The 23,322-nt window shown below is 37.2% G+C and overlaps 1 long non-coding RNA gene and 1 other non-coding gene across 5 annotated transcripts in view; one reads left to right on the top strand and one right to left on the bottom strand.

Moving 5' to 3' along the window:
* LOC112671665 (uncharacterized) overlaps positions 1-23,322 on the bottom strand; it is a 35,592-nt gene that overhangs the window by 3,779 nt on the left and 8,491 nt on the right. For 2 of the 4 annotated variants that reach the window (XR_007407718.1, XR_007407717.1), the window contains 3 exons: positions 23,078-23,269; positions 16,371-16,505; positions 15,158-15,251 (listed from right to left, as the gene is read on the bottom strand). This is a non-coding gene — a long non-coding RNA (uncharacterized LOC112671665). The remainder of the gene's footprint in view (positions 1-15,157; positions 15,252-16,370; positions 16,506-23,077; positions 23,270-23,322) is intronic. The other 2 variants (XR_003143772.3, XR_007407716.1) reach the window with 1 other exon arrangement.
* LOC112671764 (U6 spliceosomal RNA) lies at positions 19,289-19,395 on the top strand. Its single transcript, XR_003143846.1, has one exon. It is a non-coding gene; the product is annotated as a U6 spliceosomal RNA (small nuclear RNA).

Consider the following 23,322-nt stretch of genomic DNA (forward strand, 5'->3'; position numbering starts at 1 on the left):
TCCTGCCAACACCTTGTTAGATACTAAGCAGAGGACCCAATAGAGCCACACGATACAGCAGTGTTGAGTTTGTGAGAATTTCCTGGAGTTTTACCACTTATAATATGATTACTTTTAGGTATGCTTTTAGATATCCATAAAATATTTAAACAATAATGTAGCTATCAGTTGTAAGCTAATGTTTACAGTCCAGTTAGACATTGTCAGTAAATTTGTTATACACATTTATTTATACATTCAAAAAGGTAGTAGAATTGAGTAATTTAAATTTTTTAAATTAAAATGGTTTAAAGTATTACACAAAAATAGGCACAGTACTTTTTCTTAAAATAGTCTTTTTGCATAATGCTTCACATTTGTTTTTGTAGTTTGCTCTCATTTCTTTGAGAAACTTGTAGAGTACTTTTAGAGCACTTGATAAACCATCACCATGGTTTTATAAGGACATCAGAAAACTAGAGATGACTTGAGAAATGAATCGTATATATATCCTTGAAAACCTGCCAACACTTTCGATCTTGGTTCCTATCTTCCCTTTCAGTGTATATGCCTTAATACCTACTAAAAATCTATAATTGCTTTTTATCTGCTTTAGTTATGGCTATTTTGCGGGTATTTAAAAAGATTTTATTTATTTATTCATGAGAAACACAAAGAGAGGCACAGACACAGGCAGAGGGAGAAGCAGGCTCCCTGAAAGAAGCCTGATATGGGACTCAATCCCAGATTCCAGGATCATGCCCTGAGCCGAAGGCAGACTTTCAACCACTGAGCCACCCAAGTGACCCAAGTTATAGCTATTTTTATACCATGATCTGATTTTAGGCCAGACTTACTCCTAGAATTCCCTAAAGGGTCATCCATTCAATATCTTCTCCATCTCCATTTCCAAGTCCTGATTCTTCCTGGTCTTCCAGGTCCTTCCCTCTCATAAGAAATATCTAAAAATGTGATTTTCACAAACTAAACACACCTGTAAAATGAGAGCCAGGTAAAGACACAGAACACTACCAGTATGCCTCATGGGGTAGTTTACTCAAAGTCTAGATGAAAATCTATTAAAATCACTTATTTATTCTATCAATATTATAGTGCATCCATAATGCCGGTCCCACTTCCAGATGCTGGTGCTACCCTGGAAATCCATGAAGCAAATTTTTACTTCTGGCTCTGCTATGTTCTTGCCATTTTGATCTTAACTGGATTAATTAATATTTCTAAGCCTCAATTTATTTGTATGTATATGGTATTGAAACATTTCTAAGGTTTTCTAATTACCTAAGGGTAAGCCTTTATTGGGAAAATATGAGTTAAGAGGGGAAAAGACATAGATTTCCAGTAAAGCATAATTAATTAGGCATATTTCTATTCTCTTTCCTAAATGAATAAAAAAGAAGAATTAAAAGGAGATGTAAGAAAGGAAATTGAAGGAGTATAAGAAAAAAACAAAGAATAGACAACAGCAAATGAGAACTATTTCAACAAATTTATTAAAAAAGAAGATGGAGAGGGGATAACTAATTTAGCAATGTAATTTGTAACCTAACTGCAGAGACATATGCAAGTAAACAGCCAATTTGTTCTCTGGAGGCTCAGGTTTAGGATATTTGAGTTCCCATGGAACACTGTGCAGGGGAAAGTATAGCTCAAGCTAAAACCAAACAAGGGCCTAGTCCAGAGTCTGTGTGTGTGTATACAAAGCAGATAGAATTCTAGGTCCCCATCCCATCTCACTCATAAAGGACTAGAAAATAACTCAAAGAAGCACTGGATTCATGAAACCAAAGAACCATGTGGGGAATAGAATTAATTTAATAGGATTAAGTGAAAATCTGAATACTGAAAGCTGAGACTTTCAGCCACTTTTTTCTACCCTACTTTCAGAATAGCAGCTACACATACACACCCACTCCCTCACATTTACCCTCACTTCCCAATTCATGTTGCATTTAAATATATTCAAAATGTTGCTGACAAGCATATGACAGAGACGTAATATTTGGAAAAATTAACAAAAGGATCTTAGCAACTTTAGTAGATGAAAAGATGAGAGAATTATTATTAACTTCAGGAAAAAGTATTCCATGAGAAAGAGGTGTGGTGTACAACATGGCTTAAGAGTGCATAACATTTGCACAGTCATAATAATGTTAACAGCGAGTATTGATTTAGCTCTAAATTATCATGTACTACATTGGAGGTAAGGGAAGGAGAGTGGTTGGACGTGGGAGTGTGCTAAGTATGATTGGTCTTCAATATACATGCTCACCTTTTCAATATACCTCCTTAATTACAGGGGCCTGGGAAGCTAAAAATGGCCATATTTTCCAAATAGCCTTGAAGCTACAGCTCTGGATACAACTAAGTTCTGTCATAAGATGCACTTGCTTGAGATTTGGAAGGCCACAGTGTGCCAAAGGCCATTTCCTTGTGGCTGTGACTACTGGTAAACAAGGTTGAACAGATAAGAGTGTTTGCAGGGGACAGACTTCACATTCCAATGTCTATTTAGGACTTTATGGGTATGCCATGCACTGTACTCTATCTGGTATGCCATTGAATCCAATAGTCCTGGGCTGGCCTTTGCCTCACATTCAATTATTGCCTGCCCCATCCCCCAACAGTTTGGTAATCACCTAGTTCTCTGCTTGAATGCCTAGAAGAGTCACAGTTTCCAGAACTGAACATTGGTACCGGGAGAAAACCTATATCCCAAATGACAAATTGAGAAACAGCAGTATGAGCACATTATTTAGAAATCTAGGGGATCCCCGGGTGGCGCAGTGGTTTGGCGCCTGCCTTTGGCCCAGGGCGCGATCCTGGAGACCCGGGATCGAATCCCACGTCGGGCTCCCGGTGCATGGAGCCTGCTTCTCCCTCTACCTGTGTCTCTGCCTCTCTCTCTCTCACTGTGTGCCTATCATAAATAAAAAAAATAAAATTTAGAAATCTAGAATTTCTTACCAGGGAAATCAGCTAACAGCATGGGACTGAGTAGCCTTCGGGATACATAGAAGTGAATATAATTTCTATATCATACTGCAGGTATCCTAAAAGCATAAACTGGATTTGGCCTCAGTCATCTAAGATTATTGTCATAAAATTAAAGGTAACATTACCATAGGACTGTTTTACAGTTTTACACATATGCATATGCCAATTCTTTTCTCTCAAAGTTTTTCCTATATCGGGTTTGTAGTATTCATATAGCCAAGGGAAGAAATATATTCAAGAATGTCACTATATGTCTCACCAGACATCCCTTCACTGACCTCTGAAAATAGAAGAATCACTATGTATTAATGCAGTGTTTTGATGCTTTCTTTTAAACCCCCGTATACAAAGAGTCTTACACCTCCCTTCCCCCAGATCTCTAGGAATTTTCAGGAAGCTTGTCTCTGATCATTTTTGGTTCTGTTTCTAACTGAATTACCATTTTGCATTTGCTAATTCTTGCAGCTTGGATGGGTTCACATAAGGAGCTTAGCTCCTTTTCTTGCTTTTCTTCATCCCATTCCTTCAACCATACACACACACACACACACACACACACACCACGCACACACACAACCACTCATTCATATACTTTGACAGGTGCTTTTGAGAGAAGCTGATGGTCAAAATTTGGGGAAAAAAGAGGAAATTTACTTTGGAGAAAATATAAGCATCTAAAAAAATAAAGTTTTACATTTTTGTTCCTAAAAGACCTGTGATCTTTTCCACATTTGCTTCCTGCCATGCTGTTCAGGCTTCTAGGTCTTCTCTCTCGGGCTCCATCCCTCACAGGAGAAAAAAGTCATATATTCTTATACGGAAAAATTAAAGTCACGCCAACTTTCTCCTTCAAACTCATCTCAGGGCTTCCCATTACACAGTGTAGGAGTCAGCAGAAACTTTAAAATTACAGCTGTCAGGTCAGCCATGGAACATTTTCAGAACAGAGTCAAAACCTTCCCCAGGGCAGGTTTCTAGGAAGGGAGGTTTTTTGTTTTAAATTTTTATTTATTTATGATAGTCACACAGAGAGAGGGAGGCAGAGACACAGGCAGAGGGAGAAGCAGGCTCCATGCACCGGGAGCCCGACGTGGGATTCGATCCCGGGTCTCCAGGATCGCGCCCTGGGCCAAAGGAAGGCGCTAAACCACTGCGCCACCCAGGGATCCCTAGGAAGGGAGGTTTTAATTCACATTGCATGGAGAATGATTTTCTGACTATCAGAAAAATAAAATAATGAAATGAATGCCAAAAAGAAATGATAATGCATCATGTTTGAAAGTATTTTTTTTAATTGTTATTTATTTATGATAGTCACAGAGAGAGAGAGAGAGGCGCAGAGACACAGGCAGAGGGAGAAGCAGGCTCCATGCACCGGGAGCCCGACGTGGGATTCGATCCCGGGTCTCCAGGATCGCGCCCTGGGCCAAAGGCAGGCGCCAAACAGCTGCGCCACCCAGGGATCCCTCATGTTTGAAAATATTATGAAAAGATAAATAATAATCTCTCTTGAATGATTTAAGGAACATTTTGATTATCTTTTTGCCACTGTGTGATAAATCTTTATTCATTGCCTCCCTTAGGAGCACGTAGAATAAGATTAGGTAAAGAAATTCAAAGTTATCCTTGAAAATAAATTCCTTACTCTGTGTGTGTGTGTGTGATGTGTTTTTATTTAATAATGTCTTCATATCATTAAAATTTTTTCTGCTTTGGTAAACATGTCATTGGCAATATTTTCCAATCATCTTTGTAATATTTTGATTTCCATAAGAGCAGTTATTGGATTATTAGCATAACTCAAAAACATTTTCATTCAGGAAACTAGTTTTTAAAATTGCAGAGAGCTATCTTTTTCTTCAAAAAACTATACTTATTTAGTTTTGTGGACCCACTTTCCTCATTAAAGACTGAAGCCAGCAGATGAAAGAAGCTGAAAACTGAAAGGTCAAATCCCCGGAATATGTATTTATTGCTTCCATTTAGTAATAAGAAATATATAAGTGAATTTGTGATTTTTAAGGCTTTTTAAATCAACTTGATGGGGTTATAATTTACATGTCAGAGGATTCATCTGTTGTAGGTATACAATTATTTTTAGCAAATTTATAGGGCTGTGCAGCCACCATCACAATCCAATTTTTAAACATTTCCATCACCCACAAAAACTTCCTGATACCCATTTTCAGCCATTCCTATTCCTACTCTCAGTCCCAGGCAACAATGGATTTATTTTTTGTCTCTAGAAGTTTGTCATTTGTTAATATTTCTTACAAATGAAATACTATATGTAGTTTTCTGTGTTTGACTTCTTTCACTTAACATAAGCTTAAGGTTCATCCATATTGTAGTATGTATCAATAGCTAAGCCTTTTTGTTCCTAAATATCTCATTGTGTGGATGGATATACCATATTTTGTCTATCCATTCAGCAGTTCATGGACTTCTGGATTGTTACCACTTTTTTGGCTATTATAAATAAAGCTGCATAAACATTCATGTGAAAATTTTTGTATGGATACAAGATTCTAATTCTCTAGTTGCTAGGTCATATAGCAATTCTATGTTTTATTTTTTGATTACTTTCAAAGCAGCTGCATCATTTTTGTATTCACACCAGCAATGCATAAGAGTTCCAACTTCTACATATCCTGCCAAAACTTGTTATTGTTGCTTTATCATTATTATTATTATAGCTATTTTGGTAGGTATGTAGTAGTATCTCATGGTTTTACGTTGCACTTCCCTATTGACAAATAATATTGAGCATCTCTTCATGAGCTTATTAGCCATTTCTTTTCTTTTTGTTTTAAGTTTTATTTATTTATTCATGAGAGACAGAGAGAGAGAGGCAGGCAGAGACACAGGCAGAGAAAGAAGCAGGCTCCATTGCAGGGAGCCCAATGTTGGACCGATCTGGGACCTCAGGATCACGCCCTGGGCCAAAGGCAGACATTCAACCGCTGAGCCCCTCAGTCATCCCTTATTAGCCATTTCTATATCTTCTTCATGAAATGTTTATTCACATCTTTTTGCCCATTTTTAATTGAGTAATTTGTCTTACAATTATTGGGTTATAAGTGTTCTTTATACAGTCTGGATGCAACTACTTTATCAGATATATTATTTGCAAATATGTTCTTCCAACCTGTGACTTGTCTTTTAATTTTCTTAATACTTTCAGGGTTTAGGGCAGCCCAAGTGGCTCAGCGGTTTAGCACTGCCTTCGGCCCTGGCCTGATCATGGAGACCTGGGATCAAGTCCCACGTTGGGCTCCCTGCATGGAGCCTGTTTCTCCCTCTGCCTGTGTCTCTGCTTCTCTCTCTCTCTCTCTCTCTCTCATCCCGTGTCTCTCATGAATAAATAAATAAAATCTTTAAAAAAAAAAAGACTTTAGGTTTTAAAATGGGGGAAAAAACGTTAACTCAATATTATGTAAGAAAGATACTTAATCTCCTAATAACTTTATTTTTTAAATCCTCAAACACAAACTTTAGACCTTCTGGGTAATAATGCAGAGTGAATTTAACTGGAATTAAAGTCTACCTCCTAAAGGATAAACTATAATGCAAGAAACATCTTTTATAATAATATGCTTTGATGTAAGACTAGTGGTTTACAGCTAACTGGCTTGCATGAGGTGAGGGTGGGAGGTGATATGTGTGGAGATCCTGATTTATAAGAATTTCCAATTTCCATGGTGTAAATACTTCCCCTGTACTATTCTAAGGTACTAATGGTGTAACAACCAGCTCACAAAATACTTGAACATTTAACTATTGTATCTAGAGAGCCAGAAGAAGCTACCTCTAGTGCACTACTGAATATCTGTGATTGGACTGGTAATAAGAAGTCTGGAAGAGAAATTCCTCTTTAAAAAAAGAAAAAAAAAGCAACTGCTTTGGAGGCATTTATTTGCAGATTACTAAGAAGTCACTGACACTTCACATAAGAATGAAAGGAAGAGGAGTTTTTAGGAATCCAAGTCTACAAATTATAAAAAAAATATAAGTAAATTCTACACAGGATTAAAAACGAAAATAGAAGTATTTTCTGGAACAGAAAATGGAGAATATTTTCTAACAGTGGTATCACTACTATTAATCAGGCTAATCTACTGGTGTGAACTATGATAGTTGTATGGAACTCATTCCATGTGGTTTGAGTGGCACTGACCTTTCCCATCTCCCTATAGCTGCAAATACACAACCCTTGTCATCCAGAGCTCTCCTTGAACTTTTGCTGGAAGGAGCAAGAAAAAGGTCTACTCTTCTTGCTGCTGTCACAGGGCATGAGGACAATAAAATCCTGGAGTTGTGGTTTCTCAAATGGTAGACCACTCTTCTCCCACTAGTGATGGGATTTGAGAGGATTAAAAAACATCAACTCTTCCATCTCTCTACAGTGCAAAACATTCCCCCGGCTAGGGTGCTGATCTAGAAGTAATCCAATTAAAACCAAATTTAGGACTTTCAATTCTCTCTTTCCCAGGAAGAGAGAGACCTAGTGGCCTCTAGCAGTCTGAGAAAAGTCAGCCTAAAGATAAACCTAACACAAGGAGGATGGCAAAGCCTACAGATTCTCAGAAAAGGGTCCAAAGTCCTGATAAAGCTATTCTTGAAAATGGTGTGTGAATAAATAAGTCTTTCTCTCTCTCTTTCTGGTCAGTTTAAAATCAATGATATTTTACTTACAACAAAAGCTTTCCTATCTGGTTCAACATCTTTCCATCCTGAGTTGTTCTGTTTTTTCAACTCTTGGTACCATTGCTAAGGATACCACTGCCAATCCCTTTTTGGAATTTTGTCCTCCTGAGCTTCAACCTTTCACTCCTCTTCTGCTCTTTAAAGTATGCAGCATATCCACAGAAACAAGCATGGAGAGACATAAACAGCACAGAACATTGCTATCGATCCAGAACCATTTCTCCTTTTTTCACCAGCAATCTCTTTTCATGCAGATTTATGTAACCCAATTTTGGACTGTATGCTGACTCTAACCTTGCACACCATCAGTACAGGGCATCTGCTAATTATTCACTAACTCACTATGGAGAACTCTGATCCCATGGGTTAAGAAACATCCTGCTTTGGAGCCCAGCTCAGGCTCCTGAGACTTGTCCAGGCTGAGCCCACAGAACACCCTTGGCAAAGAGGGAATCACCTATGTGTGTCAGCACCTTCTACCAGTTCCCTTACTGCCTTTTCAACAACTCTTATTTTTTTTAAAGATTTATTCATTTATGATAGACAGAGAGAGAGAGACAAAGAGAGAGAGAGAGAGAGAGGCAGAGACACAGGAGGAGGGAGAAGCAGGCTCCATGCCAGGAGCCCGACGCGGGACTCGATCCCAGGACTCCAGGATCACGCCCTGGGCCAAGGCAGGCGCCAAACTGCTAAGCCATCCAGGGATCCCCCCAACAACTCTATTTCCATTCTTTTCAATAGCTCTACCTGTCATGCCTACTTCCTAAACATTAGCACTTCCCCAGGTTTCGTGCCATATAGTAATCCCAAATTTTAGTCAAATAAAACTAAACCCACAGAAATTGAGTGACCTGTTTGAGTCCAAAGGGACAAAGTCAGACTTGGAATTCAAATTTCTAAAGCCCAGGGAAGTGTTTTGTTTACTTCTACAGCAGGTGGAACAGCCTTTGTTGAGCAAACTCCATGGAGCACTTTATATTTGATCCCGGGAATGATATTTTAAGCAGAATATTGATATTATATGTCACTCTAAGAAGGAAAGATCCAAAAGCCATTTTCAGGTGAGGATATTAAAGGGACTAAGAATTATCTCTTAGGAAGAAAACTCATAGGAGAGAGCAGACAGCTGTCTTAAACATCTGGGTTATGTAAGGAAAACCAGATTTATTTCATGCTTCTCATGAGAAAGATTAGCAACAATGAGCAAAAGGTACAATCAAGTCAATCTGGGTGACATACATAATAAGAGAAATTTCCAATAAGGAGAATTGTTCCCAAATGTTACCTTGTGATGTGGTGAGCGCCCATCAGTAAAAGATTTTAAGCAGAAAGTAGATGTCAAGAAGTTACAGATATAGGAGACACACACTCCTGATTTGAATGATCAGAAGGCTTTTAAGACTCCAGATCCTTTTTAAATTCTAGAATGTGTCTCAGATGAAATACAAGGAGTAAAATTTTAATTGGTGCTCCTCAAATTTCAGTGTGCATAACAATCACCTGGAGAGCTAGTTAAACTGCATACTCAGGGCCCCACCCCACAGAGATTCAGATTTAGTCAGTCTGAGGTGGAGCCCAAGAATTTGCTTTTCTAATAAACTCCCAAATGATGCTAATTCTGCTGGTCCAGGGACCACGCTTTGAATGGATCTATAAATCCTAAGTATTTATTAGATATTTGTGAAGAGATGAAAGAAAATGAAAAGGCTTTGGCAAGCAAAAAGGGAAATAAAAAGTAATGTGCACTTGGCATTCATATAGGAAATAAAACAGTGTAATGACTACTTCAAAGGAAAAAATCCTTCCAAAACATAGGCCACATCTACCCGACAGTATAAAAACATTTGGAGAGGAAATTAATTGGTACATATGGTTGTGGGTGTTCATTTCTAACCATACTAAACATTCCATCAAAGCCTTTCTTTTACTCATTCGGTTAAGAAATTCCAATGAAATGATGCTATGTAAAAACTTTCTATTTGGAGTCAGATATCAACTCAGACCCACGGTCTCTTCTGCTTATCTCTAACACCTTCTTTAGCAATTCCATTTGGACCATAATAAAACTGAGGGTGAGCTTGTCAGAAGTAGTAGAGTGCTATTTGGGACAAATATTATAATTCAACTTCTAAGTGCCTTTACCATTGAAATGGAAATCTGAGGCAATGATTTTAAAAACATTTTAAACACATAAGCTCTCCAATGGCAAAAGGAAATCCTTATCCATCCTTCAAAGTTCATCAAATTGCACTCCCCCATTAATTCTTTACTGATCCTATCAACAGACTGTGAGTTCCAAATCCTTATCTCATGTTCAGATGTTTTTCTTTAAAAAAAAAAAAAAAGTTATTTGACAGAGAGAGAGCACAAGCAGGGGGTGCTATAGAGAGAGAAGGAGAAGCAGGCTCCCCGCTGAGCAGGGAGCTTGGCTCAGGGCTGATTTCAGGGTCCCGGGATCTTGACCTGAGCTGAAGGCAGACGCTTAACCAACTGAGCCACCCAGGTGCCTCTCTTAAACACTATATCTATATGCTAAGTTGCAAATGTTATGTGTTGCATCAGTATAGGCCCAGTAACACAGTGGGTTAAACAGAGAGTGTATAACATAAATAATTATTAAATTCTGATACATGAATATTTAGGAACAAGTATAAGGAAGCTAAGTGGTAGCTTAGGGTGGAGGGAGAGTAGCCATGGAAGAACAAAGTTGAAAAGGATTCCTCTTCCTAAGGCTGAGGTTCAGATCTCACTGGAGAAGATATAGTTTAGCCCACTGGATAAAAAAGGAGTTCACTAGTTTGCCCTAGCCAGGGCTAATTGGGGTGACGGGGAACAGGAGGTATTCCTCTGAGGATAGCTGATCAGCAGCCAGAGGTGTGGGTGTGTACAACGGAAGGGGGCCTTGGGAACAGGCAGTTCACAGGGGCTAGAAGAGGGAGTGATGGCTCCTGGAATGAAAATCCTCCAGGCTCCTGACAATCCACATGCAGGCCTGCACTGGGAATTAGAGCACTGATGTGGGCAGGAAGCCTTCAGGACACCAGTCTCTACGTCAAGGAGGGGGGTGCTATGGGAATCTTATTACCAGGCTAGACTGAAGCTGCAAGATCACCTACTGATCACACATTACAGGCATATGGCTAAAGCAGAGCTCCACCAGATGTCCTCATGCACTCCACCAGCTGGAAATAGCAGGAGACACCCTCCTAAAAGCCTCTACTGAGAAAGCTTGGCATCATGCTTACTGTAAAAAAGAGGTACTTAAAAGAATTCTGTCCATTTCAGCATATACTGAAGAACAAATTTGAAGGTAAGAGGTAGTAAGTTGATAATTGACACATTTGTGTAATTCCTAGATTGTTGGTTCTTTTAAGACTAAGAACTATGTTTCATCTTAGTAGTCTCTGTGGTGCCTAATTTTTACAATAAACTATGCCTTAGTAAATATTGAGAATTTCCAGCTGTCTTTTTTTCTTCTTTTCTTTTTTTGCAGAAATTGACAAGATGATCCTAAAATTTATATGGAAATGTGAAAGACCCAGAATAGCCAAAACACTCTTGGGGGAAAAAAAGAAGTTGAAGGACTCATATTTCCTGATTCCAAAACTTATGTCAAAGCTACAGTGATCAATAAAAATTAATAACATTACAATAAAATACAATAAAAATACAAACCAATGGAAATTCATTGAGACTCTAAAAATACATCATGAAGTTTGTGGAAAAATTGGTTTTTGACATAGGTACCAAACTATTCAAAGGGAAAGAATATCTTTTCAACACATACTACTGCAACAACTGAATATCCATATGCAAAGATTCAAAAGAATGAATTTGGAGACCTACCTCACATCATATAGAAAAATTCACTTTAAATTGGTCTAAATGTTTAGAACCAAAAGAATAAAAGTCTTAGAAGAAAAGATAGGAGTAAATCTTCTGACTTTGGATGAAGCAATAGTTTCTTAGCTATGAAAACAAAAGCAGAAGTGTCAAAATAAAAAAATTCATTGGGGCACCTAGGTGGCTCAGTGGTTGAGCGTCTGCCTTCAGCTCAGGGCATGCATGATTCCAGGGACATCAGATCAAGACCTGAATCAGGCTCCCCACAGGGAGCCTGCTTTTCCCTTTGCCTGTGTCTCTGCCTCTCTCTCTGTGTCTTTCATGAGTAAATAAATAAAACACTTTAAAAAATAAAATTAAAATAAAAAGTACATTGGATTTCATCAAAGTTGAAAACCTATGTGTTTCAAGAACATCATCAAGAAAGTTAAAGACATCCCACAAAATGGGAAAAAGTATTTGCAAATCATGTATCTGATAAGGGACCTGTATCCAGAATACATGAAGAACTTTTACGAAGCAACAACATAAAACAAATGATCTAATATTAAAATTAGGCATAGACTTAAACACTTTTCCAAAGATACACAAATTGCAAGGAGAACATGAAAAGAGGCTCAATATCATCGTTGTTAGGGAAATACACATCAAACCCACAATGATCTACTCTCTCATACCTACCAGAATGGCAATAATCAAAAAGACACTAATAAGTATTGGGAAATATGTGGAGAAATTGGAACTTTCATATATTGTTGGGACTATAAAATGGTGAAAAATGATCTCATAGTTTTTCAAATGTTTAACATAGAGTTACCATATGACCATGAATTCCATTTTTAGGCATATACAAGAAAAATGAAAACATACATCCACATAAAAACTTGTACATGAATGTTTATGGCAGTATTATTTACAATAGCCAAAAAGTGAAAACAACTCAAATGTCCATTACTTAATGAATGACACAAAATATGCTATAACTGTACAGTGAAATGCTTATGCTGTAATTAAAATGAATAAAGAATTGATACATGCTAAACATGGATGAGTCTTAAATACATTATCCTAAGTGAAAGCAGTCACACACAAAAGGCTACATATAATTCTATTTATATTAAATGTTCAGAATAGAAAAATTCAGAGAGAAAAAAAGTAAATTAGTCATTGTCAGGGGCTGGAGGGGAAAGGAGAATGGGGAATGCCTGATAATGGATATGGTGGGGAGAGATTAAAATGCTCTAGAATTAGGTAGTAGTAATAAACACACAACATAGTGCACATGCTAAAAACCATTGGATCACACACTTCAGAGTGAACTTTGATATGTGAATTATCTCAATAAAGCTGTTATTTATTTTGAGAGCTAAGATTTCAATATTTACTTCCATTTTCTTCTTCCTTTCCAAGTACAGTTACAGTCAAAGAACCTGTATTGAAAACATAAAATTTATCTTTCTTTTCTTGGAACAATGAGGATATATAGAAAACTGGAATGTAACAATCATTGACTTCAAGTTTCAGACATCCTTTTTTTTTTTTTTTTAATTCATGAGAGACACAGAGAGAGAGAGAGAGAGAGAGGCAGAGACACAGGCAGAGGGAGAAGCAGGCCCCATGCAGGGAGCCTGATGTGGGACTTGATCCCGGGTCTCCAGGATCACACCCTGGGCTGAAGTCACCGCTAAACCACTGAGCCACTTGGGCTGCCCCCAGACATTCTTATTAAGATTTCTAATTACAGTTATGGTTGTCAAGAACTTTGAAAACTCATGAAAACAACTGAGACAGGAGAGACTATGGGGCTAGATAACCAATGGAAGAGAAAACTTAAGCAAGCCACTTCATCTCTTTCGGGGTTTCCAATTGCTCACCTGTGAAAGAGGGAAATTGGAATAGATGACCTCCAGCATCTACATGTCTCCCTGGAAAGTTAGCTTTAGAATCAAATTTTCAAAGGCCTTTAATGTTCATGAATTAAATAAATAGTAATAAGGATTATTTTCTAACAAAACATTTTATTAAATGTGGAATTATATATTATGCTTTTCTTTTTCTCCTGTAAACCTGTGTCTTTTTATCACTAGGCTAAAATATATAATTCTAACCCTGTGTGCATGTGTATTATATCATATTTTTTTAAAGTTACTTTTGTTTGTTTATATTTATTTACTTATTCTTGAGAGAGAGAGAGAGGCAGAGACACAGGCAGAGGGAGAAGCAGGCTCCCTGCAGGGAGCCCGACCTGGGACTCAATCCCTGGTCTCCAGATTCACACCCTGGGCCGAAGGCGGCGCTAAACCGCTGAGCTACCTGGGCTGCCCTATTATATCATATTTGAATTTTTATGTATTCTTTGAAGGAATCTTTACCCACTTGACAACTTGGCCTTCTGATTTCTATATATATACTTATGCATACTTTGATTACATAGATTTCATTTTTCTCTGTGTAAAGTTAAAATACAGGCAGCTAAAAAAAGCATGAGCTATTTCCGCCAGCCGTCTCCTGGGACTTTGTTCCCAAGTTAGGCAGTTATTTAAAATTGAGCAATTGTACTGTCTTTTCTTCTAATGGCTATCATTTCAAAAACTCATGGCACTTAAAAGACAACAACAACAAAGAATAAAGCAAGCGTCCCTCAGCTGGTCAGTGTACTCCCTTGAAACACAGCAGATACTCTTCTATCTATCTATGTTTGGATTTAGGTATATATTTAGACTCTTTATCCTAGGGAGCTGAGTGCTTTGCACTCTGAAAGCACATGTTCTCCTATTAATCATCTTAAGAAACCATTTTTTCCCTTCCCCCTTCAAGAAAAAGTATAAAGGCTAAGAAAAAATAATTTGATCAGAGCAGATAGGGAGTATAAACCAGTAAGAAAAAAAAGCTTGGTAAATCAAGTTCCTTGAGTCTTTATGTCCATCTGCTCTCCATAAAAGATCACTGCCTACTCACAAAGCTCTCCTTGATCATTGCAGTCAAAATTAACCCTGCCTTTCCTCTGTGTACTCACAGTGTTACTTGAGACTCTGTTTAATGCTTATTTTATTCTGCTATGCATTATATTACTTAAATGTCTGTCTCCCCCATCAGAATTGTATTTCCTTGACTAATGTGTCAGAATACCACTAAGTCACATCGAATAGAAACTAACTCATTTCCCAATTTAAATCTCTTCAAATTCTCCTAAAATGGGAAAGGATATCTACTCTATATTTATATTCCTTGAATAGCTCTTGATCATAGTATAATGATTTCATGAAGGAGGTTTCAATACAGGTGACTGAATTAAATTCACCTGTGATGTCATCAGTTAAACCATATGAAATGGCAATTTCCTCAGGTCAAAATTTACTAAGAATTCTATTACCCTGGCCCAAATGCATATCAGAAACCCACTGTTCGAGTGTCAGCTTTTTCTCTTCCTGTAGATGGGCTCTCCTATCAGGCACCTCACATTTAAGTAAATTTGTCAACATTTTATGTGGGTCAATTTAATAATATTTCACCAGAATATAGAACTATATTCATTATAAAAGCACTATATGACATTAATTTCCTCCCATTTCTTACAGACTTGATATTTAAAAAGTGTAACAAGGTAGGGTACCTGGATGATGTTCAGCATGGAGTCTGCTTGGGATTCTCCCTCTCCCTCTGCCTCTCCTGCTCATTCTCTCTCTCTCTCAAATAAATACATCAATCTTTAAAAAAAAGTGTAACAGGTCAACAGGGCCAGTTATTTGTGAATGGAATAAAAGGTAAAACAATGCTCCTTAGTCTTCTGGAGCAAAATAGTACCTTTGAAAATATGAACATATTTCCCAGAAAAATACACACACACACACAACACACACACACACACACACACACACGCACACACACACCATTTTGCACATAGTTTCAGCAGGTTAATAGATCTTTTCGTCCCCACAAAGCCATCAATTAATAACTCCTCTTCGAGAGAACTGCACTCAGAAGATTAAGAAAGTGTTGAGTAATTGTCCAGATTCTAGTCATTTCCAAATTTTAGAACCAGAGAAAAAACATAATCTGTTTTGGGATCTACCCGGTCCACAAACTACTAGATGGTTGCTACTCTTTGCCTGTATAAATACAATTAAAGTGGAAGATTGGGGATCCCTGGGTGGCGCAGCGGTTTGGCGCCTGCCTTTGGCCCAGGGCGTGATCCTGGAGACCCGGGATCGAAACCCACGTCGGGCTCCCGGTGCATGGAGCCTGCTTCTCCCTCTGCCTGTGTCTCTGCCTCTCTCTCTCTCACTGTGTGCCTATCATAAATAAATAAAAAAATTTAAAAAAAATAATAAAAAATAAAGTGGAAGATTGTGTAATGTATTGTCCAAACTGAGACATTTTTGAGGGTGAAAAGAGCATTAATAATTACAGTAAGACAAATCATCATCTGTTAAGAAAATATTATCATTAAATATTTAATATATCAGACTTCTATTGTCCAGATAACCATCTCATTTTTCCATTTTTCACAAAGAACTAATGTCCATCACCATAAAAAATGACCAAATTTATGGATTTTTTTTTCCTTTCATATTTCAAGTGGATTAAGTCAGTTAAATATATAGGACTTAGGGCAGCCCGGGTGGCTCAGCGGTTTAGCGCCGCCTGCAGCCCAGGGCGTGATCCTGGAGACCCTGGATCGAGTCCCACGTCGGGCTCCCTGCATGGAGCCTGCTTCTCCCTCTGCCTGTGTCTCTGCCTCTCTCTCAGTCTCTGTGTCTCTCATGAATAAATAAATAAAGTTAAAAAAAATTAAAAAAAAAATATATAGGACTTAGTCTCCTTACCAGTAAATCCATAGGTAGAATAGATAGATGCTCTCTTAAGGTTTTTTTTTAAATTTTCCAGCTCTACCATCCTATTAATCCAAAATGGAAGTGCTTTTTATCAGAAATGTTTCTATGTAAAGTTTTCTAATCTTCCTGATTAGAAAAAAAAAAAAAGATTTTTAAAATCACAGTATATTTGTAAAAGGCAAATAAGCTTAATTGATTAAAAGTCACTAATGGTTTACAATCTACCAAAACCTAATTTTGAAGCATAAATTGTTAAAATGTATTATTACTGACAACCATATAACTAACATGCATATATACTATATGCCAAGCACTGTGTTAATAAGCACATAATGTATTTTCTTATGTAATTATCACAAAGAGGTACATATCTTAGTTCCACTCTATAGACAAGGAAAACAGAACTTAAATACTTGACTGAGGTTATACTGCTAGTAAATAATAGAATCAAGGTCAAAACTCAGTCTGACTGCACAGCTTTGGCTCTTCACTGCTGCTAAATTAAAGCTAATGTATTTACTAAGTAATGTCCCTGCTTTGAACTTAGCTGTCATTTCACCAGTACCCCTGAGGTTAAAAAAATTACATTTCCTAGGTGTCATAAAAGATCCCTCTTTCACAATCACTTCATTGCTTATTATCATGGTAAATGATAAAAGCCACTCTCTTGGTTTAGATGGGGAAAATATAGTATATTCAACTACTGTTAGTACATATTAAATATATCAAGTCTGTTGAGACCAATCATCGAAGGAGTAATTCATAATGAACTATATTCTTGAATATGAAATAGCTGCAATCGCAAGGGATGTGACTCCATCTGAAAGGAATTTTAAAATGACAACCTAGAAATCATTCTATATTTTTATAAGTAGTACTTAAAATCAAGTCCTATTGAAGTTTTTTTTAAATCTTAAAATATAATTTAAATGTGAAATTGTCAATTGCTTTTATTTTTATTTTTTTAATAATAAATTTGTTTTTTATTGGTGTTCAATTGTCAATTGCTTTTAGTATTGAGAAGCTACATTAGCCCAACATACAGTTCCTACTAATACCATTCTTTTTTTTTTTTTTTTTAATCCATGTGAGACACAGAGAGAGGCAGAGGGGAAGCAGGCTCCATGCAGGAAGCCTGATGTAGGACTTGATCTGGGAACTCCAGGATCACGCCCTGAGCCCTGAGCCAAAGGCAGGCACTCAACCACTCCTGAGCCACCCAGGTTCCCCTTACTAATGTCATTTTAAAGACCCCACCTTATATTACCTAAATACCACCAGAGAGAAAGTCATAGACTATAGTGAATTTTTAAAACTAACAATTTTGAGGGGCACCTAGGTGGCTCAGTGGTTGAGCGTCTGCCTTTAGCTTAGGTTGTGATCCCAGGGTCCTGGGATCAAGACCCGCATCCGGCTCCCTAAAGGAGCCTGCTTCTCCCTCTGCCTATGTCTCTTCTTCTCTGTGTCTTTCATGAATAAATAAATAAAATCTTTAAAAAATTAAAAATAAAACTAACAATTTTGAAACCTAATATTATAAGTTAACATGAAAGATTATAATGCAGATTTTCCTGAAGATATATGGATACAACAAGCCAAATTTGGGCATTTCATTAAATAACAAAAGTGAATCACTTCACCAACACTTAAATAAAATTGTTGAGGACTATGCCATTTTATATGCTCAGAACTATACAGTAAGTATATAGTTAACAAACATAAACAACCATAGGGTATCTGCCTGTAATTGCCCTCCTTTCCTTACATGAATTGGCTAATTTAGGTCTGGGACAAGGAATTTTTTTTTTTCAGAATAGAAGTCTTTGAAGACCCTGGGGATGTCCCACTAACTCATTCTGACATTTTCTCAGCTCCAAAACATTTCTTAGTTGTATAAATGCTTTGTATTCCCTGTGAGATTTTTTTTTCCCTGTGAGATTTTAAGCACTCAATAACAAGGAAGATCTTTTAAGCAAATGCGTGATGCTAGCAAAATAACAAAAATAATAATATCAGAGGATGTAAATATTAAATTAGTCTAGAGTCTTGGTGATCTAAAAGCTATAAACTTTAGGAAATATCTTAGAAAAGACTTAAGTGTTTTTGTGCCTTTCATCTAGCACTTAAGTTCACGTAAATCTTAATACTAACATAAATTATAACCAATTTATTTTCCTCCTACAATTATGCTGAGAGTAGTATAAACTTCCATCGGGAGGCCATATCAAATTGGGATGTATACAAAATTACACAAAGCTAAAAGTAAACATTTGTGCAAAATGTATCGAATAGAAAGCCAAAGCTGGAGATAAACTGACTTGTAAATTGTATAAAAAAATACGTCCAAAATCAAAGGCATCTTTAAACACAGTCCAGAAATTGTATTAAATCAAAGGCAAAACTTGAAGGTTGTTATAGCACTACTATCCAAAAACTTAAAACCAGCTGGGTACAGGAAAAATAGAGGGAGGTTTCTTCAAAACCACCCACACAGTGGCTGTCTTCCTCCTACCAGGGCTGCCCATAGAGACCAGCTTCCTGCTCAAGCATGAGGAGCACACAGTGCATATGGAAAACTATGGAGTCAGCCAAATTCCCACCCACTTCAGTTCCTATCCTCAGCAGCTCCCTGACAACCCACAGAAACCAATCAGTTCAATGTGATGGCAAGATGAAAGCCGAGACCCACTTCTCCTGTAAATGGAAATGTTTAGGTACATTGCAGAGACTCAACAAAGCCCCCAGAGTAGATTAATGAAACATCAATAGTTTTAAAAAGCAAAAGTTGAAAAGGAGCATTTTATTAGAAAAGGAGATTTGAGGCATGAAGGAATGGAGTTTTCTTAATTATAAATGGAGAAAGGAGCAAAAGATATTAAGTATAGTTGATCTTTGAATAACATGGGTTTGTGCTCACTTGGGCAGCACATGTACTAAAATTGGAACAAAACAGAGAAGATTAGCATGGCCCCTGTGCAAGGATGACACACAAATTCATGAATAACACGGACTTAACTATAGAAGCCCACTTAAACACAGATTATTTATAGTGTGATAAGTGTATTTTTCTTATAATTTTCTTTTCTCTAGGTGACATTATTGTAAGAACACAGTATATAATACATGTAACATACAAGATATGTGTTAATTGACTATTCATAGTTAAGCCTCCAGTCAACAGTAGGCTATTAGTTGTTAAGTTTTGGGGGAGTCGAAAGTCCTATGCAGATTTTTGGCTCCACAGGGGTTGGCACTCATAACCCCTGCATTGTGTGAGGGTCAACTGTGGTCATACAAAGAAAACTACTATGAAGAAATAAATCCCTTTCAAAGGCACTAGGTTATAAGAAAATAAATGGAGTGATGTAAAAAAAATTAAAAGTTTGTCTCTCCAGAATCATTAGTGATTGAATTAAGGTATGCAGAGTTTTCAGAGAGCTGCAAGTATATCCTTTAACACAGATTTAAAACAAATTTAACCATCTAGGGGCCCCTGAGTGGCTCAATTAATTGAGTGCCCAACTCTTAATTTCAGCTCAGGTCATAACCTCAGGGTCGTGAGATCATGCCCTGAGTTGGGACCCCAGCATGGAGCCTGCTTAAGATTCTCTCTCCCTCTCCCCGCACCCGTGTGTGCACTCTCTAAAAAAAAAAAATTAACCATCTTGAATGCAAATATTTCTAAAATCTACTGTATATCATTTTGACTTCTTAAATGTGCTTATTCTTAAAAGTTTTTGATAAGAAACATTGTGCAATGATTTACAAACTTCAACGTGAGATCAGGTGGTAGGTTGACTGATAAGAATCATTTGGGATGCCTCATAAAAAATATAGAGGGTTGCCTGGGTGGCTCAGTGGTTAAGCATCTGCCTTTGCTCAGGGTGTGATCCTGGAGTCCTGGGATGGAGTCCCACATCAGGTTCCCCTTGAGGAGCCTGCTTCTTCCTCTGCCTGTGTTTCTGCCTCTTTCTCTGTATCTCTCATGAATAAATAAAATCTTAAATATATATATAGAGAGAGGGGGGTGAAGATTCTGATTTTCTAGGGCAGGAGTAAAGCACAGAAACCTGTGCTTTTTAAAAACTTTCTCAGGTGATTCTGATTCAGAGCCAGTTTCATCAACCGACTATAAGAGAAAGAACACTTGCTTAACTATTAGTATTCAGGTAGCTTTATTTGTAATAGTTGCCCATGTCTCAATACACATTGATTTGGCATCTAATATGTCCTAATATTCAACACTGAAAATGGGCTTTGGTATATAAAGATGAATAAAACATGGTCTGTCAAAGAGTTCATATTCAAATAGGGGAGCCAAATACATAATTATGGTACAGTGAATCAATCCAATTACAGGATGCCATGAAAAACAATCACTGGACAGTGAAAGACATCTTATTCTAGCCAGAGCTTCCTGGAGAAGACGGCATCTGAGGTGAATCCTAAAGATTGAGATATTAGCCAAGTGAATTTGGAGTGAGAATGAGAAGGGAGAAGTGGGCAATGTACTAAGTCTCCCCCTAATTATACATATAGTATCAGGAGTTGATAGAAAGCAGGGAAGGAGCAGACAGCAGTTCGGAGTTCATCTTGCAGGAAGCGGAAAGCTGCTGTAACATAAAGTCACAGAGTGTCACTATCAGACTTGCATTTCAGTCAGATGTTCTTGGCTGGATAAGTGGTATATAATTTTAAGAAGGTTAAGAAATGGAAGGAGAAAGAGGATTTAGGTATCTATGGAAGAATTCCATGTATGATATATCAGAGATCTGATAAAGGCAGTGAAAATTGACATGGAAAAGGGAATACAAATTTGAGAAAAATGGAGGCAAAAAGACAAGATGATTGATTAGATGGGTATGGCAGGTGGGGAGGATAGAAAAGGATTGGGAAGGAAAACAGATCCAAGGATGACTCCACCCATTTGCAAGACTGTACGGCAAGTAACTTATTCTAAGTGTCATTAATAAAACGTGGAGCCTAGGCGTGCCTGGTGGCTCAGTTGGTTAGGTGGTCAGCTCTTGATTTCTGCTCAGATCATGATCTCAGGGTCTGGGGATCAAGCCACACGTTGGGCTCCCCTCTGAGCAGGGAGTCTGCTTGAGATTCTGTCTTTTTGTCCCTCTGCCCCTCCCTCTGCTCTCTCTCTCTCAAATAAATAATCTTTAAAAAAATAAAATAAAAATATGGAATCTAGATGGCCTTTAAGAGAACTTCTATTCTAAAAGCCTATGAATCACTATAATACAGATTACTGTATGATTAAATGATATCCTCAAAGCTTCTTAAAGTTGACCTTACATTAAGTGACTCCTGGACATTTTAAGTTCACATACCTATTTGCTAAGTTCTCTCTTGGTTATTTTATCAGCTGTAATAGTAGCTGCTGACAACATGCCTGCTTCCAACAGTTCTTCTCTCTTCTAAGTTTTCTATTTCATATGTATACTGTAGGTATGGAGTCTAGGTAACTAATCTCCCTCTCTTCTGAACTACATAGCACTTCATTTGTAATTCCCTATGACATTTCTTCATTCCACAGTGCTTTTTCTCTTGGTTGTATAAATGTTTTATGTGCCTTGTAAAGGTTAAAGCAACTAAGAATAAAAACGGGTCTCAAAAAAAAAAAAAAAACAGGTCTCCATATTCTTTGTGCACTTTTCCCATAAGTGACCCCATACACAATCACACTGCATACAGAACTTAAATAATCCATTAGGTATCTTTTTGCACCAAAATTGTTAAAATTGTGAATACATTATAAATCAACAGGCTGAGGACCCAAGCAGCATTTTTTTTTCCCTCAGTAGAGGTACTATAATGTTCAAAAGATTTAATGGTTTTTCAGGTTTTTGCTTAGTTCCTTATTCCTGTGTTCTGCATAGATAATATTAAGAGTCAGAGATACAAAATAGAAAAAACATCATTAGCACAGAAAAAACTGAAGATACTCAAGTGCGATTTAAGAAAAGAAGCAACTATCAAAAAAATAAACAGAGGCAGCCCCTGGTTTTGCACATAATGAATTGCTATAATTCTATGTGAGGGTTAAATATTTACATTTTTGTTACAAAAATCCTTTAGATCCACACATCTCATTAGTGTAATTTGAAAATATATATCTACCAGTTTGTGTCAACTTTTTACTCTTGTCTTCCCTGATAATTGTACCTCACAGATGAACTGAACAAATTAAAGCTAAATAGTGTGTTGTCGATGCCAAAACTCTGCCATGAGGGACATGCCTGATGATTTTGACCTTTGTCAATTACAATTAACTTTATGAGGCCCGTACATACTTATAAATGTCTCAACAGAACTTTTATTTTTCTAGCACAGTGCCTCTTTTATCTATTAAAATGTTATATCAAAATTCAATTGAATAGATAATTGAATAATTAATAATAATTGAATTGATAATTGTCACTTGTTCCAAAAAAGAATGCAGTGGGGCCAAACTAATCTATTGACCCTCTTCCTCTAATGCCTCAAAAGAATCATTCTCCAGCTGCTGAACATCAGAGTACACATTTTATTTATAAAATATGTCAATTAATATGTCAATTAATATGTAGAAAGTGCAAGTTGGAAAAACTCTAAGAAATTGTGAGTTAACAACTGCCTACAATTTGAATATTTAAGAAGGTAAGGAATCACTGAATTTTTATTTTTAATTTTTTTTAGATTTTGCTTACTCATTCATGAGAGACATAGAAAGGCAGAGACATAGGCAGAGGGAGAAGCAGACTCTTTGTGGAGAGCCTGATGAGTGACTTGATCCCAGGACCAGAGGATCATGACCTGAGTCAAAGGCAGACATTCAGCCACTGAGCCACCCAGGTGCTCCAATTTTTTTTCTTTTTTCAATCGATAATATGTCCAGTGTGCTGCAGAAGCAGAAAGGAACTGGTTAGTAGTCACAGAAGGCCTAAACGTACTT

This window comes from Canis lupus, chromosome 32 (genome assembly GCF_003254725.2).
Source record: "Canis lupus dingo isolate Sandy chromosome 32, ASM325472v2, whole genome shotgun sequence".
NCBI classification, from domain to species: Eukaryota; Metazoa; Chordata; class Mammalia; order Carnivora; family Canidae; genus Canis; species Canis lupus.